The following is a 20,355-nucleotide window of genomic DNA, read 5'->3' on the forward strand; positions in this document are numbered from 1 at the left end:
AATATAAAATCCATGTCACTGAATAGTTAATGCTTTCCAGTCAGGGAAGGAGCTAAAAACAACTAAGGAAGACAATGGTAGGTAGCTGTGGATGTGATGAAGGAAGGGAAGATGGGCATATGCAGTGAGGACTTTGATAACAGGTTAGCTCTCTGCTCTCTCCTCTCTCTCTCTCTCTCTCTCTCTCTCTCTCTCTCTCTCTCTCTCCTCCTACCCCTCTCTCATTCCTCAGTCCTTGGTCTCTAATCTTTAAGCAAAGGCAGTGGTTCTCAACCTTCCTAATGCTGTAATCCTTTAATATATGTAGTTCCTCATGTTGTGGTGATCTCTAATAAAAATATTTTGTTGCTACTTTACAACTGTACTTTTGCTACTGTTATAAGTCATAATGTAAAACATTTGATATGCAGGATATCTAATGCCACCTCCAAAGGGGTTGGGACTCACAGGTTGAGGAGCACTGATCTAAGACCTCAATTATGAGTGGGAAAACCAACCATGTACAGATCTAAAGAAGGATTCCTTCAAGGAGATGGAAGAAAATACAAACAGGTTTTTGGCAGGACTGTGTTTGTGTTTCCAGGGTCCAGAAAAAAGCTCAGCGGAGTCATAACCAGGACTATCAGGAGAAGAGAAGGTGTGGGTGAGTGAGGTCCGAAGAAGCGCAGACCATTTAGAGTCCTCAACTGTGCATTTTGGGTGCTTAGTACAAGTTAATGAACTGCCTGGCCTCGGTTTTCCATCCTCTAAAATGTTATGAGAGCCACCTTGTAGTCTTGCTTGAGAAATTTTAATGTGCCGGTGCACTCAGTACATAGAAGGCCTGGCCCTTAAGACTGTGTATGTTACCTATCGTCATAATTATTAATTATTTATATGTGCTATGGTTTTTTTCCTTGCTAATAATTTATTGCTCTGATAGACTTTTAAAGCTATAATGGATCTTATAAATCATGTCAAATCTGTATGGTTTTGTTTACGGAATTATTTAATTCAGAGTGAGTTAATGAGGATTCAGCTTCTCAAAACTGATGGAGTAAATCTGATTAGAACTTTGGTCTCTTGAGTTTCAGGCCAAGAGCTTTCTTAGTATAAAATAACACTGGTATTTAGCTATCAGCTTAAAGGCTTAGAGTTGTTGTTGTTGTTATTATTATTATTATTATTATTATTATTATTATTATTTTAGTATTTGCCTCACAGGATTCTATTTACAATAGTTATAGAAAATAAAAACCATTTGGCAAGGACAGAGATTGTGACTAAATTGGGAATGAATTTATTAGCTAGTGATTTACTGATAACTGAAAGACACTTGGAATAATAGAATTTTATTTTGAAGATTATCATATCATCTACCCATAATAAAATAGTATATACTTATTATTTAGTTTTCTAGCCAATGGGTCAGCCACATATTTGAATATACCTTAAGCAGTTTCAGCATTTAGTAGTTTTGGAAAACACAAACATAGACAAGTCTTTTTTTTTTTTTTTAACCACTATGGTTTAAATCTGAAATATTCCCATGTGATTATTGTTGGAACTTGATACCCTGGTTGGATCGTATCACTTTGGAAGTTTCTGGAAACTTCTAAATAGAAGTGGGACCTACCTGGACAAAGTAGACTGCCAGGGGCCACAGTCATGAGTGTTCTGTGTTGTTTCTAGGCCTCCTGTCCTCTCTGTTGCTGTGAGGGGAGCAGCCACTCCGTCTGGATGCTGTGATGCTCCATCTCATCATGAGGCCCAAACCAGTGGAACCAACGACTTATGAGCTGAGCTAAGGTGAGTCTTTCTACCCCTAAGTTCTTTTTGTTGGGTGTTGCCACAGTTACACAAGGACAGTGTCCGCTTAGGCATCTACTCACTCATTTTCTCAACACCTTTGTATCCTGAACTACTATACGTCCCAGAGACATAGTAGTAAAAATGCAATATGTCTGTCCCCCTGTACCTTATATTCTAATTAGGAGGAATGGATAACAAATATACTCATGACTTATAAATACCTGAACGATGTGTCTCAGGGCACTCTACAAAGCATTTTAAAGTTGGGAAGATAACTACAGATTGCACTTCGACTAATGGTGAGAACATAGCTCAGTGGTAGTGTACTTGCTTAGCATATACAATGACTTGGGTTCTATTCTCAGTATGTACACACACACACACACACACACACACACACACACACACACACAAATACATCACACACAGTCACACATACACAAATTAGAAGTTAATCATATTTTAAATGATTGACTCATTTTAACAACTTATTTTTCAAGCTCCAGTTCTCTTGCCTACTAATAAATAAATTAATGGGTTATGGAAATTGAAATGTAATTATGCAGATGGCATTAATTGAATGGTAGGGCTTAAGTTAAATTAATACGGCAAAGGAATTTACTAAATCCTCAATATGTAAAGCTAAAATTATTTTACCCAAAAGATCTAAGTTTGGTTTCTTCAATGTCTTCCTGTAACATCTCAGAACTTGCCAGGCAAAGGAAAACTGCCTCAGGGATTTTTATTCTTTTCTCTTCTTTCTTCTTCTTTTTATATTTTTGTTTAATTCTGTTTGCCTCTGGGTAGGAAGTCTGTTATCTGGGAAAGGTTTTGTTCCAAATGTTAACTTGTAAGCCAATTTGAACTCATTCATTATAGAAACAACTCTTAGAATGGTTGTTCGGTTCAAATGTCAGTTAGAAGACATTTATTTCAATGTTTTGGAAGCAGAATCTCACTTAGCTATGCCCCTCTGAGTTCTGGCCCAGCTGGACTTCAAAGAGCAAACAGGGTGTGTTTCTGTCCTATTCCAGAGTAGATGTACATGTACCCAGCCCTTGCCTTGAAAGCACAGTGTTCTCTACATCCCTCAGAACACCCTTTAGTTTAGGACTCAAAGGATCGCTTTTCTTAGTAAACAGCATGTGTCTTCTAGTCTTCATTTTATGCCTAATTGGAATAACACCCCAGCCAGTATTCACTAAACAATGAAGGTGTTTGATTTCAGGCTGTCAAACATATATGCTGAAAAGTCAGAGTGATTTATTTTTGTCTAACAACTCTTTTGAGGAGCCAAGCAACCACTATTTTAGAATTTATCCTTTTGCAACTTAACAAAATCCTCCGTTTGGTCAGAGCCATGGTCAGTTATCCCCCCAAATGTTTGTAGATGGGCTTGACTTTTGGATGGTGCGTGGAATTTGAAAATCCATGATACTTTACTCAAAGCAAGCTCAATACTTTGGCAGAAGAGGTTGAGGGAGAATATGAACTGTGGGGCTTTGCCTTGACCTTCTGGCTTCTTCTTCTCCCTCTTCTTGTCATTGTAAATTTGATACCACTTTAGAGAAATCCGCTACATGAAATCCTAAATTAAGCAAAAAGCCAATGGAAACAGTAAGTTAGTCCCACATAAGGACAGTGTATCAGTCTGCTCTTGGCCAGAAATAGATGAAGTTTATGTGGACTCAACTCCACTGCTCATACATTTTTATTTCTTTCTCCCAGATGAATAAATGGAAAGGGAGAAGAGAAAAAATTACTACCATAAAAAGTACATTTCCCTTTCTCTGTTTGGTTGTGGAGGGACATCTGTAAACACAGGGAGAAAGAAAGGCTGGAGGAAAGAACATATTCTTGAAATGGTATCTGATATATACCTTAGCCTCCAAGTGAAAGCAGTTTGATGATACATTTAGGACATGTAAGCAGAAATATTGACATATGGCATGCGGTGTTTGTCTGAACCCATGGATGATTTACAATCTTGCCTGAAGGAGTATTGCTGGTAACTGGATAGTCTAGGACTGAACTGATTATCAGTCATGAAACAAATCCATGGATCTTAAAGGGCAGCAGAAGCATTTACTTGGTAATTAAAACACAGGGATATAAAATATGCATAAAATTAGTAATCCTTTTAAGAAACAGCTGAGCTGGCCAATTTCTCTTTCTAGATGGTGCTATTTGTTGGACTCCATAAAGTCATGGTAATCGTGTGATTTTAGGGAGTCTTTATATCTCCAAGATGGATTCTTGTTCTCATTTGTGTGTGCACTGCAGTGTTTCCTCTAAAACGTATGCAAATGTGCAGAGTGTGTATAAAGTTATAAGGCTCAGGGATCTAATGTGGCAAACAAGATTTCCAGCTGTGCAGATTCAGTGTTGAATCCAAAAGAGTCATTCTTGGATGTATGTATTTATCTCTAAAGTGAAATAGATGTCTAATTTACTTCTAAGGTTTCTTCCTTATTGGCATATCTAGTGAGTTCCAACAGCAGTTATCAAGATAACAAACTTTCAAATGCCAAGTGTACTAGCTAAAAAGCTGTAATAGAGAAGTAAAATATATTAAATTAAATTTATAGTTATTTTATATAATCGTGTGACACCTATGTGTGTTCCTATAGTAATAGTTTTAGAATTAAGAAAAATGGTGTCATACTCCTGTTACTGGCACAATAATGCTGATCCTTTTTTTTTTTTTTTGTCCAGCTAAAAAATATTCCTCATGAGCCAGACGCTCACCTTGTATCTCAAACTGGCCTTGAACTCACTATGTACCTCAGGCTGCCAAAAACTCAACATCCTCTTGCCTTTATCACCTGAGTACTGGAGTTACAACTGTGAGTCACCATTCCTGGCTAGTTCTGGATCTGTATCTTCATTTACTGCTTTCTTTTTTTTCTTTTTTTTAAAAAATATATTATATTAATTGATTCACATTACATCTAAAATGTCATCCCATCACCTTGTATCCTCCCATTCCTCCCTCCCTCCCATTTTTCCCTTACTCCCCTCCCCTATGACTGTGACCGAGGGGGGACCTCCTCCCCCTTACTACTTTCTAAACACCTGCAGCAGCCCAGAGAACGAGGTGGCTCCTTCAGATGATAAAGTAGAATATTTCACACGTTGTTAACCACTAAGTGCTGATGAGAAGCTATCTGCTGAAGGCTAACAAGCAAGCATCCCCGGTAGCAAGGTGACAGTAACATCTCTAGGTCTACAGTGGCTACCTTAGGCAAGGAATAGTAGAATGGGTACGGAGAGGTTTGTAGACACGATAGCATCGGGAGACAGACTTAGCACAGAGCTCTGGGCTTCGTGAAGACACCTGGGCACCTTCCAAAAGAAAGGTGGTCAGGAAAAAATAAATTCATGAATCTTTCTTCGGGTTCTGCAGTTGCTGGCTAGAGCCTCCCGTCAGGCAGAAGCCGGAAGTGCAAGGAGCCAGGAGGATATGGCCTGGTAAGGTTATCCTCCAGAGTCCCAGAACATGATTGACGAAGATAAAGGTAGAGTTAAGGGTCAAGAGGTCCTCTGGGAGGCGAAAGAGGAGCCAGTAGAGAATATCAGTGTACAATGAGAATTCTGTCGCTAAAAGCCCTCAGTTTATCAGCTTAGTAAAGTAGCTCCTAGTTCTGGAGGCATAGGCAGTCTGACTGAATAGCAACATTTGATGTTTGGATCGCTGGTGCTTCAGTGCAGCTCCCTGACAGGAGTGCATGGTGGGACGAAACTGCTCATCTCATGATTAAGAAGTTAAAAAACAAAACGAAACAAGACAAAGCAGAAGAATGAAGAGACAAGCACTTGGGTTCTATTAGTACTTTACAGAGCAAGTCTACAGCAATCTGAAGACTCCTTAACATTTTCACGCATTCCCTCCCTAGTTCCTGTGTCAGTATTACCCTGAGGATGAAGCTTTTAACAAGCAGACATCCCAATCAGAGTTCATCAAGTACGTCCACTGATGTAATCTTCACTCATTTCATCTGAGAAATTCTGTGAAACAGATTATGTGTGCTGGATTGACATCGAGACTGGGTTTTTTCTTTATTTTTTTATTTTTTATTTTATTTTATTTTTTTAGGCATGATAAGCTTTAACAGGAAATATATACTTCTGCTTTGATTAGACCTGGGTCTCTGCCGTTGCCATCTTGCCAGGATCCCCACTCAGTGTATCAGAGACTCCAAACCAATAGAAGAGATGAAACAGTGTGAGCAGGTAGGAGAGGAGAGAAATTAGTTAGGACCTGTTTTTATACATCATGGAGTTCAATTTTGTAAGAACCTAGTATTAGAATGTTTCCTTTGCTTTGCAGCAACTTTCTCCCATTCACCGACACTGACAACATACTACTGAGACATGCCTATGAGACTCTTGCGGGCAGAAATCCCAACGATACGCTATCTCACCTGGAAAGCGAATGTACCTTGAAAGGCCAAACCTGATAATTTGTGGAGGAGGAGGAAAAGCAGGCAGGCATGGCTCCATGGCTCCGTGAACCAACTGGATAGCCCGATGTGGACCCTTCTCACTCAGGCCACTTCAGCCCTAGTGAGCTGTAGCTCCCAGGCCGGTTCCTCAGCTTAGTCTTGTAGATCAGACAGAGTGCGTGATTGGTGCCGCCATCTTGACTTACTGCTGTTTTATTTTTCTGATTTTTTTAAAAGATTTTTTTCGAGACATGGCTTCTTTGTGTAGCCCTGGCTATCATGGAACTCGATCTGTAGGCCAGGCTGGCCTTGAACTCAGAGATCCACCTACCCCTGCCTCCTGAGGGCTGAGATCAGAGACGTGTGCCGCCACTACCTGGCGCTTTATTGTTTTATTCCTGGATCCTCTATTCTGTTTCACTGATCTTCCTGTCTAGTCCCAGGTTTTCTTTGTGACTACAGCTCTGCAGTATACCTCATGGTTGGGCATTGTATATCCTTAATAGTGTTCTTGCTCATTAAGATTGCGTTGGTGATCCATGGACTTTTGAGCTTCCATATGAACTCATGCACTGTGAAACATGAGACAAACCGTCTGTAAATTAATTTTGGTACTATAGCAATTTTTGCAATGTTACTTTTGTAATCCAGGAGCACAGAATTTCTATCATCTAGTATCTTAGGAGATTTCCTTTTCAGTATTCTGAAGCTCTTCCTGTAGAGGTCTTTCACTTATTTTGTTAGTTGTATTCGTAGTACTTAATTTCATTTTTTGGAGTTATTTCACATGGAATGTTTTTCCTAATTTTTTTCTATGTGAATATACTGTTGCTATAAACAAAAACTACTTTTTAAAAAAATATTTTTTTTTTTATCGTCTAACTTTACTGTTTATTAGGTTCAATAATTTTCTGGTGGATGTAATGGAATCTTTTAAGCAAAGGTCATTTCATCCACAAATAGAGATAGTTTGACTGTTCCTTTTTTCTAAGTTTATCTTTTAAAAATGTCTTCCTATAGTATCTAATAGCTGTGGCTATCACTTTGAACATGATATTAAATGAGAAAGAATGCACATGCTTGTCTCACTTCTGATTTTAGGGGATAGGTTTGCGCTCTCTCTCTCTCTCTCTCTCTCTCTCTCTCTCTCTCTCTCTCTCTCTCTCTAATATAATGTAGGTCTATGTTTATTGTGTATAGACTTATTTTTAGGTGTGTTACATCTCTTCCTCAAGATTCCAGAGCTTTTACCATGAAAGCAAGGTGGACATTGTCAAAAGCCTTTTGAGCATCCTTACATTTATTTCTTTGTGTATTATGTTTAATGATTTATGTATGTTGAATCTATGTTGTCATTCTGAGATGAAGCCTACTTAGTCATAATATATAACCTTTATGATTTGTTCCCAAATTTAATTTACAAGTAATTTGTTGAGATTTTAAAAGTATATGCTCATCAGAGAAATTTATTTCCATTATTCTTTTTTAATTGTATCTTTACCTGGTTTCACTGTCAGGAAAATACTGGCTTCATAAAATGAACTTTGTGATGTTCCGTTACTTTTTATTTAGTGGAACAAATTAAGAAGAATTGGTGCAAGGTCTTCCTTGAAAGTTTGGTGGACTCTAGCAGTGAATTCCATATGGCCATGGGCTTTTCTTTGAGGAGAAGCTTTTTAATAATATTTGCAATCTCTTTGCTTATAATAGGTCTAAGTTATTTATATCTTCAGGGCTTAATTTTGGTAGATAATATGCACTTGGAAATTCTTTGATTTCTTTTGGGACACCCTCATTTCAGAGTATGTTTTGATGGTGATTCCTAATGATGTTCTACTGTACTCGGTTGGGTTCTAATTACACTGGTTTGGCCCCTAATTTCATTATTTTGCATCTTCACCCTGTTTCTTTTTGTCAGATAAGCTAATGGCTTATTGATATTATTAACTTTTCAAAGAACCAACTTTGGTTGATTTTATGTATTGTACTTTATCTCTATTTTATTAGTTTCTGTCCTCCTTTGCCTAGCTGAATGCTTGCCTTCTCCAAGTGTCTGCCTCCTCTCACATAACACATACACAAAATTTAAATCTACGTTCCATATTTTAATAAAATATTTAATCTGTTTTCTTCTCAGTTAAGCTCTGTTATTTGTCCTCCTCACTCACTTTTTAGACCTATCCCTTTCTCTTTATAGGCCTTGTTTTCAATATTGTGTGTGTGTGTGTGTGTGTGTGTGTGTGTGTGTGTGTGTGTGTGTCTGTGTGTGTCTGTGTGTGCATGTGCGTGTTGTAAAAGAGAACATACAATATCTGTTTTACTCATTCTGATTTATGTTTTTTAGTATTCTGTAAAATAAATAATTATGTTTTTCTTTACAGGTGAGTAAAATTCCATTTTGCATATACACCATATTTTGTTTTTATTTTTATCTGTTGATAGGTACATAACTATTTCCATATCCTATGCATTATGATTAGTGCATCAATAAACTTGATATGCAAGTATCTCTGTGAAATGCTGACCTACAGTCTTTTGTACCCTCTGGAGTGGTATAGATGGAACCTGTATGGTTATTTTTATTTTCTTTGATGATCTTCCACAGTGATTCCCATAATAGCTATCATCTGTTCTCTTGATTGATCTACTTCGTATGGAATGGAACCTTATGGCAATTTAATTTGTATATTGTGTTATCTAGTGAGGCCAAGTATTGATTGCCATTTGCATTTCTTCCTTTATAAATGTCTGCCCATCTCATTCACTCATTTATTGAAAAGTTTATTTTTTTGCCTTATTTATAGCTTTTTAAGTTCCTTGCTACATGTTTAGTTGGTGCAGACCTTGTTTCACTTTGTATACTTTATCTCCGTTCTTTGAATCGAGCTTTTGTGTGCAGAAGCTTTTCAGTTTCATGTGTTTCTGTCAGTCAGTTTTGGGGAATAAATCTTTAGAGTATTTAATAATATAATCATTTCACAATATTATCTTCCTTGTCTCTGAATAGACACATTCTTCCTAACTGGTAAATCACTTCTTTCTTTATTGTCAAGTTCTCATTGTAGAGTTCAATCTTAGAGCTTAACCCTCTTCTTTTGGTTTACTGCTAGAAACTTCATGTTACCTTTTGCACCTTGTATGGATAACAATTTCTTTTTATGGGGTCCTTTTCATCAAGTTCACTATTTGCATATAATAATTTGTAAACTAATGATATATAATTTTTAAATGTTGAATTCATATTTTGCTGCTTTCTGAATGTGTTTGTCATTTCTAGAAATCTTGTAGAGTCATGAGTCTTTTATTCATAGAATCACCTTATCTACAAACATGGACTACCTGACTATTTGACAATCTCTTTAATACAAACCTTCCTGATTTTAATGTAACGATCTAGATAAGACTTCAAGCACAATACTGAAAAAGAATAGAAACTTATTGATTTTAGGAAGAATTTTTCCTTTATTGCTCATCAAGCATAAACCTGGCTTTAAGGTTTGTCATTCACAGCTTATACTATATCTAGGTACACTCACTCTATTCCTGGTTCTGAAGAACACTTCTCATGAAGGAATTTTGGACTCGTCAGAGGCCCTTTCTGCATTTGTTTAGATGGCTCTGTGATTTGTGTCCCCAAGTTTATTTACCTACTGCCTTACTTCAGTGATTTGCATCACTTGAAAGAGCCTTGCATCCCTGAAAGACAGCAACTTGACCATCGTCAATGACTTTTTTGCTGTGTGACTTGCAAACATTTATTAAGACTATTTGTTGTTATATTTCTCTGAAAAAATGACTACAGTTTCTTTTTTTAATATATGCTTCTCTGCTGTCTTAGCTTTCTATAGCTACAAAACAAAACAAAACAAAACAAACAAACAAAAAAACCCACCATGACAAAAAAAAAAACTTGGGGAAGAAAGAGTTTATTTCAGATTATAGTTACACATCACAGTCATCACTGAGGGAAGTCAGGGCAAGAATTCAAGTCAGGAATCTGGAGGCATGAACTGAAACACAAGCCATGGAGGAGTGCTGCTTCCTTGCTTGCTCCTTATGCCTTGCTCAGTCTTCTTTCTTATACACTGAAGACGACTAGCCCAGGGGTTTTACTGACCATGATGAGCTGGACATTCCAACATCAATATTAATCAAGACAATACCACCACAGACTTGACCACAGGATAATTTTATGAAGGCATTAAAAAAAAAAGATTCTCTCTACCCAAGTATGTCTAAATTGATGATAATTTGGTGGCAAAAACTAATCTTTGGTCTGCTTTGGTCTCAGAGTCATATTGGCTTCATATAATGGGATTGGGCCATGGCCATCTCTCTGTATGTTATAGAATAATTTGAGGAACATTAATGTTGTCTTGGTTCAACAGAATAGTAGAATTCAGCAGCTCATCAAAATACTGTTTGTTGAGAAACTTTTTCCCACAGTTTTTGGTCAATCTTTAAAAACAGATTCATTGCTGGGTGTTGTGATGCACCCAGGCCCTTTATGTCCCAGGTCCTGATTTACATAGCAAATTTAGAGTCAACTAGTGCTCTGTATGATTTCCTGTTTCAAAAAGAAAAAAAAATCTATTGGTTGAAGTGGACATAATATAATTATATAACATTGTTTCATTCTCTCTTCTGTTAGATTTTTCAATTATTCATTTATCTATTCTTAAATTCCTGCAGTTTTTTGAATCTTCTCTCTTTCTCATTTTACCCAAAAGAACCATGGCTTTATGATTCCCCCAAGTTTTTGCTTTTTTTTTCTTTTTCAGAATGTTTGCCAATTTTATTTAAAGTATCATATTCAAAATTGAATGTGTTTCGGGATCTCTTTTTCAACTAACTCTACACTCTCACGGCTTCTCAAAACAAATTAACATTTTAATTTACGATTCAATCCATACTGTTGTTGTTTTTTATAACACATTCTGCTCTCTTATTGTCTCATAGGATAAATACAAGTTTTCCAAATAGATACACATTATACTGTTTAATGCAACAGTAGTTCTCAAGGGGCTGGGGTTAGTAGCTAGGGAAATCAAGCCATAGAAATTCTTTTAATAAAATCATGATCTTTGAGGTGTTTCCCTTGGTAGTATCTTAGGAGCCCATTACCATGTCTATGAGAGAAGCACCTGCCACTAAAGAGTAACTCTTTTTGAGCCCTATAACTAATAAGTCTTTAGTACCACTTTATTGGTCAGTGATTTCAGAAATATCCATTTAATTTAATACTGTATCCCACAACTTCATAAACAAGAGGATCCTGAAAAGGAAAGGGAAGAAACTTTGTGACAACTGATCAGCTCTTCCCTACCAAGTGACAAGTCACTACAGGGTGAGAGGAATCTACTCACAATTTGAATATGAGGATGGAAGCAAGAAGCCTCTTTCAAACCAGAGTATATAAACTTAGAAGATAATGTTAAGTAAATGCGAATTCACAGGAGAATGGCTGAAGGCAACTGTGAAGAAGTTTTGCAGCCATTTCCTCCTTGTAACCTAACACATTCAAGTTGCTTAAAAGTTTTAGGGTCCTGAGATATTGCAGCTGTGAAGAACTTGTGTTTCCTGTCACTGTACTGAGTATGTTGACCCACCCAGAGTAGATGCCCTGAAATATCCATGCTTAATAACCTTCTACTTTGATCCTAACAATTTATATCAATAACCTGTGGTTCTACAATGAGTTGCAAGTTATGGTCTTCGAATGCCTAGTTTTTGTTACTCGCAACAGATTTTGATAGGTACCAGTCAACATTACTGGTATTTTCTATATAAAGGGGCAAAGAAACTTTTTTTTTACTTTAACATTTATAAAATATCATTTTTAAAAACAAAGCTACTCATTCTAATCAAGTATGTATTCAAAATAGATAAAATTAAAAGACTTGAAGGCATGGATGGTCAATGATTACTTAGTAGCAACAGGATGGATAAGTGCATAGCAATTGTTTTGTTGGGCCATGTTGCATTTCAGGACCTTGAGGTAGGTATCAACCATATTAAAATTTCTGTTCAGGCAGTGGATCATATTATAAAAAGCAAAAACCAAGTGTCTTTGTTAGCTGCAAGTCTGTTAGTCCTGGCCAAGCAGGGTTGTCTTCATCTTTTTGTGTTCTATGGTGAACCCAACAGCCAGAAACAATAGCTGGTATTGTTTGAAGAAAAAGTAGAAATGTAAAACTTCAGCTAAAGTTATTGATATTTATGATTTTCGTGAATATACTGTTAATATAATCATTTAACCACTGGAAGCAAAACTCATGTATGTGCTGTCTGACATGCAATTGATTTCAGAGAGGTATGTTCATATGGGATTGGGGGGGTGGAGAATCAAGAAGCTTCTACTTTACTGTAGACATGGATTTGACCAAAGAGCAACGAAGAAACTAGTGTCAGTTCTCTGTGTTGCTCCTGTGCCCAGTCTTCTTTATGCTCTGATAATGTAAACAATCATTTTATTTCTTAAATTTTATCTTAATGTATATTTAGTATGATGCATTTAACCAATACTTTAGGCAGAATGAGGATTGCACATAAGGCTGTAAGATGCAGATAGTGGAGAACTGACTGTGATTTAAAAAATGGGCGTAGTCAGAAGACTCACCTTTGTGGTGGAAATTTTTTTCTCTAAAAACTCAGTTATGCTATATAAGAATTGTTTTTGTTTTAATCCCAAGTATGGGATATGGGGCTGCTTTAGTTTGTATGGTTGTCTCATGCTCTGATTGGGGCATGATCTTTGACATCTGGAGATAGTTTAATTCTGCGGACCCTTAGAGGGTATAAATGCCGTGGCCCAGAGAGGGACAGGGTACTCAAAGGAAGAAGGTGGATGCTGCTGGCTTGCCCTGCTGCTGTTTGCTGTTTGCTGGTTTGCTGGACTGCTGGATATCCTTGCTACCAAGATTGGACTTGCCCCAAGGAAATAAGTCTACAGAGGTCTAAGTCCCCTTTCTCCTCGAACCTTCTCTCTCTCCTACCTAGTGTTGGGGGCTTGGAAAGGAGATAGGGGTATAAGAAACCAAATAAGGCAGGTTAAAAACGCACCTTACCTCTTTTGCAGAGATAGCTGGTGTGTGAAGTACTGAGGTGAGCACCTGTGACATGGTTAGAGCTGTTGGCCACCTTTCAGTGGTTAAAACTGTCTACAGGATTGCTTGCCTAAATTTCAGTCTTGCAAAGGTAAGAGTTGCAAGGTCATTGTTCATTTTAGGCCACATTTTTCATGTAGGGGAAAAGTTTTGATGTTTAAAGAGACTGTTTGCCTTGATAAGTATCCACTTAAGTTCCTCAAGCAGTCCCTTGCCATTTTCCTCAGTATCTCTAGCTTTTGAAAAGATGGTATTTCTGACTCTGTGTAGACTACTTATTTCAGTCACTAGATGGTGCAGGGGGTTTTCTGTGTGCTCAATATACTATGTACCAATCTCATTAGGACTTCAGGCTGAGTAGACAATCACATAAGAGGAAATGAAATACAGTAGCACGAGTTACACAGAGGCTTTTCTCCAGGAAGCAGAAGAAGCTCATTCCTTTGTGATTTCTGTGTATATAAAGCATTTTTTTTTTGTAGATGATACCTATGGAAATGTAAAATTTTACATCTAACCCATTACTCTTATCTTGTAGAATTTGGTTGGGACTAAATGTGTCAAGCCAATAGTGTGTGGTGTTCATATCAATGTAGTTTCTCTCAATAAATGTTATTTGGTGGGATTTTTTTCTTTTCATTTTGCTGAGAATTGCAGATATAACAGAATACTAATACCACTAATAAAATCATAAAAAATAGAATACATTGTATTTTCAGGGGAAGCATATAGATATAAGACAATGTTTAATATTAACGTTAAAGTAGAACTGGCATGAAGTGTATATTAGTCATTACAATAGAGGGCATGGTTGCAATGTTAGGAACTTAATGGTATTTTTTATGACTCTTTGTTTATTTTTTTTTAAGATAAAACGAAGGAGAGGACAAACCAGGCAAGGAGACATGGACATGAAAGTAAAGAAGTAGAACAAAGAAGTCTTGAAAGTCAAGAAGTGATGATGTAGTGGTCAGTGGTATACAAGGCTGCCAATAAAAATCCACTCATAATACATATTAAAACAACTAAAGTTTTGTTTATTTTACATACATACAAATTTATATTTAACTGTGGGTGTCATATTCAGTTCAGCTTATAGCAACATAAAACATTGGTTAGAATAATGTCATGTTAATGGGCGTTGTATGTTATACATCCGCTACATTATGATGTAACTACATTATGACATAGCAGTTAGCTTTACTTACGATATTTCCTGCATGTAATTTTTCTTTGATTGCTCAACCTCAGTCTATTTTTTTTAACCTGTGTGGTTACACATTGTTAGAGTAACTGTAACAAGTTACAGCACTACAGAGCCAGTGTATTCCTTCTGTTGTCTTGGTGAAAACCAAAGCTGAGGACTCACTTGGAACTGTAGGGTCTGGCCTTTGATTTTGGAGTATTCAGAGAAGAAATGTTGAAGACCTTACAAGTGAAACTCTGGCTCTGGCCATACTATTTATCTTGAAGATAATGGAATATTCAGTCACTTAGAGCTTGGGAATTCTGCAAGGAAATGCGTGAATAGAATATTAATACATTTGATAGATGTGTAATTTTAAAGAATGAGCACTGAATGAAATTTGAAATCAAGGCATTAAGAAAGTGAATATTTTCCTGCTTCCTCCATTAACCTCATTTCTTTCCTTTAAGTTTCCAACCTGCCATCACTTCTCTTTACTACTTTTTAATCACTCCTCTTAAAAGTCACTATGTGAAAAACAAGTACTGTAAACAGCGGAAATTAGAAAATATTAAGGGTTCTAAGTATCAATTTTCTGTAATATTTGTGACAAATGCTATAGTGCATATGTATCTATAGTCATTCATCTCTTTGATGTGTGTTGTTCTAGATTGATGATCACTTTAACAAGGCATTATAATACCATGACTTTTATTACTCATACTTTCTGCATCCATATTCTTGACCAGCAAGGCTGATGAGAAATTTATACTGTAGCTGCAGTATGATAAAAAATCAGTCACAAAAACATATAATGATTTCATATTTTAAAAAATTAGATAATATAGTATATATCAGAATAATTTAAAAATCTTTTATTCTTGCAAGTTTTGGGGAATCCGTGAAACATTCTCTTTGTTCTGCATTCTAGTGGTTGATGCTTTCTTTTTCCTGTCAAAGTGTATCCTTTGAATTTTGCTTCATGATGCTTTCCTGTTGAGCTGTGCTGGTGGCCCTTTTGAGGAAGAGCTAAGAGAGATACTTACAAATTTAGTGAACATTTCTGAGGACAGGCCATAGATGTAGATGGACCAGAGAGTTGAGCAGTCAAACATTCCTCAGGGGTCTGCTGCCACTAGACAGGATTCTTGGGACACAAGGTCATGAAGCCTGTGTTCTCCCACAGGAACAGGCTTGACAGGATGAAGAACAGGAGTGTCCCTGCTAAATAAAAGGAAGATTCACTCGGAGTTGACCTTTCTGGTATGGCTACAAAAAGTAATGGTTGGATTCCTCCCGACACCAAGGATGAAGGGAACTCTGTCATCTGCATGGTGCCTCCGCCTGGCATAGATTTTCTTTCCACACAACATAATCTACATACAGTCTTCCCTCCATCTCCTCTCCTTTTCTCTTTTCATACAATATAATCTGAATGCAGTTTCCCCTCAATCTACTCCTCCCAGTTTTCCCCCATGTCCTCCTTTATCTAGATTCACTCCATTTCTGTCTCTTATTAGAAAAGAACAGGTTTCTAAGAGCTAACAACAAAACATAACAGAATAAAATATAATAAGATAAATTGAAAATCATCATCTCAAAGTTGGACAAGACAAGGCACCAGACAAATAAAAGAGCCCCAAGAAAAGGCATAAGAATCAGTGTCTGCAAGCTCATAAAGGCTTTGCTCAGTTTCTCTCCTGGCATCCTCCATTCCCTCTGTCTCCGCTACTTCTTCTTCCTCCTTTTCCACAGGGTTCCTTGGGCTATGAGGGAAGTGATAGCACAGTTTCTTCTTAAATTTGAACATTATATGTAAAAATACTGGGCCTTGTAATTCCAATCAAATCATAGTGATGAAATAGATGGGGTCCATGGGTGGTTCCACCCCCCAATAGTCCTCTTACTAGCAGTGTGTGGAAATAGGAAGCCAGCATTGCAGACTTTGTACCTCAGTGGTCCCTACAACAAACCCATGAGTTCGTACCATGTGTCTGTGCTACAGAGAATACATCGGAAGTCCCGAGGGTCAGTGTTAGTAGAAGCTGTTCTTCTTACTTGTAAAGACCAGTACATTGTCCTTGGTGTTTGAGACAAGTGGTCAGAGTCTGCCTTTATCCATTTCCCTGCTCTGTATAACAATCACCCTTCACATCTGAGGCAGTGGTCTGTGCTGGTTTCACCATCATGTGCACAGATATAGTCCTCCAACAAGTATATGATATGTGCTTTCACCTAACTTACATGTACCACGTAGAGGGGCTTTATAGCTTCAGTGGTACCATTTCATCCTGCAGATAGAAAAACGCCTCAGCAACTCACTTCCACAGAACATTTGACAACTGCAATTAGAAGTGTCAAATGTAAAACTAGGTGAGACTTTCTGATTTGTGTGCGGGAAGGTACCTAAATTCATGTGACAAAACTATTAAAATATAAACCTGTGCAATATGAAAGGTAACTAAACAACGTTTAAATGGAAAATTAAAATAATATTTTCAGAATTCCCATTATTCTTAATTTTTTCGTAGAACATGTTGTCGCTCTCAATTTATTTAATAATTGGTAAACACACACACACACACACACATACACACACACACAGACACACACCCTTCTCTTTAAACACCTGGGTTTTCTTAGACTGAGTTTTAATACATTAATTTTTGTGTTGACTTTTATAAAACTATAGATTGTATAGTTGTCATTAATTCATCTTCTTGAATTTTTTCAAGAATAGAAAGGCACACAGTTAATACTAGCTCACTTTTCTTTATGCAAAGTAATTTGGTTTTACTCATGTTTTCAAAACAGTATCCTGTAAGCATCTGCCAGCACAGTCTGCAGTAGACTCTAGAATTGAAAGATTCATTATGTTGATTCAAGTCGGGAAGTTCATAGCAGTGACAAGAATGCAGAAAAGTTTGGTTTTCTTCCTCCTGAAGTTGTAACACATTAACTATAGACTCCTGTGGTTTCATTTCAGTCAAGGCTCTCAGTTTCTGAAGCCCTGCCACTTTTAGGTAGGCCATTCCTCATGCCTAGAGCTGCCTAGTGTGCCAGGAGGCTGTGTGATGTCACCATAGTTTTTACACATTATATGCCAGTAACACACTCACCCTGTTTAAAGAATTTGAGACAACACTGCCACAGACATAGAAGGGAGCCCTACTGTTGGAGATTCTCTTGCCACTTGTGTCCTTGCCTTATACAGTAAACATCATAATGACCTTCTAAACACAGTGCTGCACTGGAGAAATTATCCTACCTAAGGGCATCTCAGTGAAGCAACAAGTTGGTTAGGTTTAGAGGAACACAAGTGAGCATACAGTTGAGTCAGAGTCAACTGCATCTCTGAACTAGCTTGCTGCAACATGGGCTCCCAACCAAGGATACCTACTTGACTGGAGTCCCGTCTGCAGTTAACTTTCCACTGTCTGTATACTCTTTTTTTCCCTCCTTTATTAATTTATTCTTGTTACATCTCAATGGTTATCCCATCCCTTGTATCCTCCCATTCTTCCCTCCCTCCCAATTTCCCCTTATTCCCCTCCCCTATGACTGTTCCTGAGGGGGATTACCTCCCCCTCTATATGATCATAGGGTACCAAGTCTCTTCTTGGTAACCTGCTGTCCTTCCTCTGATTGCCACCAGGTCTCCCCGTCCAGGGGACATGGTCAAAGGTGAGGCACCAGAGTATGTGAGAAAGTAATATCCCACTCTCCACTCTACTGTGGAGAGTGTTCTGTCCATTGGCTAGATCTGGGTAGGGGCTTAAGGTTTACCGCCTGTATTGTCCTTGGCTAGTGCCTTAGTTGAGCGGGACCCCTGCCTATCATAATGTTCTACTTGTAGGCTTCTAGGACCCTCTGGATCCTTCTACTTTGCCTTTCTCCCATGATTCTCTCATCTAGAGTCCCACTAGAATGTCCTCTCCTCTGTCTCAGTTTCCTGGTAAGTGAAGGCTTTCGTGGGACATGCCCGTTGGGCTAATATGCAGATATAAGTGAGTATATACCATTTGAGTCTTTCTGCTTCTGGGTTAACTCACTCATTATGATCATTTCTAGCTCAATCCATTTATCCACAAATTTCGGGAATTCCTTGTTTTTAATAGCTGAATAGTATTCCATAGTGTATATGTACCACAGTTTCTTTATCCATTCTTCTATTGACGGACACTTAGGCTGTTTCCATGTTCTGGCTATTATGAATAAGGCTGCTATGAACATGGTTGAGCAAATTTTCTTGCTGTGTGCTGGAGCATCTTCTGGGTATATTCCAAGGAGTGGAATAGCTGGGTCTTGAGGAAGCCCTATTCCCATTTTTCTGAGATAGCACCAGATAGATTTCCAAAGTGGTTGTACTAGTTTGCATTCCCACCAGCAATGAAGGAGTGTTCCTCTCTCCCCACATCCTCACCAGCATGTGGTGTCGCTTGAATTTTTTTATCTTAGCCATCCTGATGGGTGTAAGATGGAATCTCAGAGTTGTTTTGATTTGCATTTCCCTGATGACTAAGGAGGTTGAGCATTTCTTTAAGTGTTTCTCAGCCATTTGATATTCCTCTGTTGAGAATTCTCTGTTTAGTTCCATGCCCCATTTCTCGATTGGGTTATTTGGTTTGGAGGTGTTTAATTTCTTGAGTTCTTTATATATTTTGGATATTAGACCTTTGTCAGATGTAGGGTTGGTGAAGATCTTTTCCCAGTCTCTAGACTGTCGCTTTGTTCTCTTTACCGTGTCACCTGCCTTACAGAAGCTTCTCAGCCTCATGAGGTCCCGTTTATTAATTGTTGACATTAATGCCTGGGCTGTTGGTGTTCTGTTCAGGAAGTTGTCTCCTGTGCCAATATGTTCCAGGCTCTTTCCCATTTTTTCTTCTAAGTGATTTAGTGTCTCTGGTTTTATGTTGAGGTCTTTAATCCACTTGGATTTGAGTTTTGTACAAGGTGACAAATATGGGTCCAGTTGAATTTTTTTACACATAGACATCCAGTTAGACCAGCACCATTTGTTGAAGATGCTATTCCTTTTCCATTGAATGGATTTGGCTTCTTTGTCAAAAATCAAATGACCATATGTGTGTGGATTCATATCTGGGTCTTCGATTCGATTCCATTGATCAACCAGCCTATTGCTGTGCCAGTACCATGCTGTTTTAATTACTATTGCTTTATAGTACAGTTTGAGATCAGGTATGGAGACTCCTCCAGAGCACCTTTTATTATACAAGATTGTTTTAGCTATTCTGGGTTTTTTGTTTTTCCATATGAAGTTCAGAATTGAACTTTCAATGTCTTTAAAAAATTGTGTAGGTATTTTGATAGGGATTGCATTGAATCTCTAGATTGCTTTTGGTAGGATGGCCATTTTTATTATGTTAATTCTCTCTATCCATGAGCAAGGTAGATCCTTTTATCTTCTCATGTCATCTTCAATCTCTTTCTTTAGGGTTTTGAAATTTTTTTCAAACAGGTCCTTCACTTGCTTAGTAAGAGTAACTCCTAAGTACTTTATATTGCTTGTGGCTAATGTGAAGGGTGTAGTTTTCCTAATTTCTTCCTCTGCAAGCTTATCATTTGTGTATAGGAAGGCTACAGACTTTTTTGAGTTAATTTTGTATCCAGCCAATTTGCTGAAGGTGTTTATCAGCTGTAGGAGTTCTCTGGTGGAATTTTGAGGGTCACTTATGTAGACTATCATATCATCTGCAAATAGGGATAATTTGACTTCCTCCTTTCCCATTTGAATACCCTTGATCTCCTTATGTTGTCTTATTGCTCTGGCTAGAACTTCGAGTACTATATTGAAGAGATATGGAGA

General features: G+C 37.6%; 1 long non-coding RNA gene across 4 annotated transcripts in view; it reads left to right on the forward strand.

Moving 5' to 3' along the window:
• Nucleotides 1–14,337, forward strand: part of LOC311604898 — a 33,979-nt gene extending 19,642 nt beyond the window's left edge. For 2 of the 4 annotated variants that reach the window (XR_014781734.1, XR_014781736.1), the window contains exons 5-7: nt 584–643; nt 1,672–1,788; nt 4,507–4,734. This is a non-coding gene — a long non-coding RNA (uncharacterized lncRNA). Of the gene's footprint in view, nt 1–583; nt 644–1,671; nt 1,789–4,506; nt 4,735–13,314; nt 13,434–14,211 lie in introns of those variants that run through there. The other 2 variants (XR_014781733.1, XR_014781735.1) reach the window with 2 other exon arrangements.
• The last annotated feature ends 6,018 nt before the right edge of the window (nt 14,338–20,355 follow it).

The sequence above is a fragment of the Acomys minous genome (genome assembly GCF_964271855.1).
Source record: "Acomys minous genome assembly, chromosome: 9".
In the NCBI taxonomy this organism is placed as follows: domain Eukaryota; kingdom Metazoa; phylum Chordata; class Mammalia; order Rodentia; family Muridae; genus Acomys; species Acomys minous.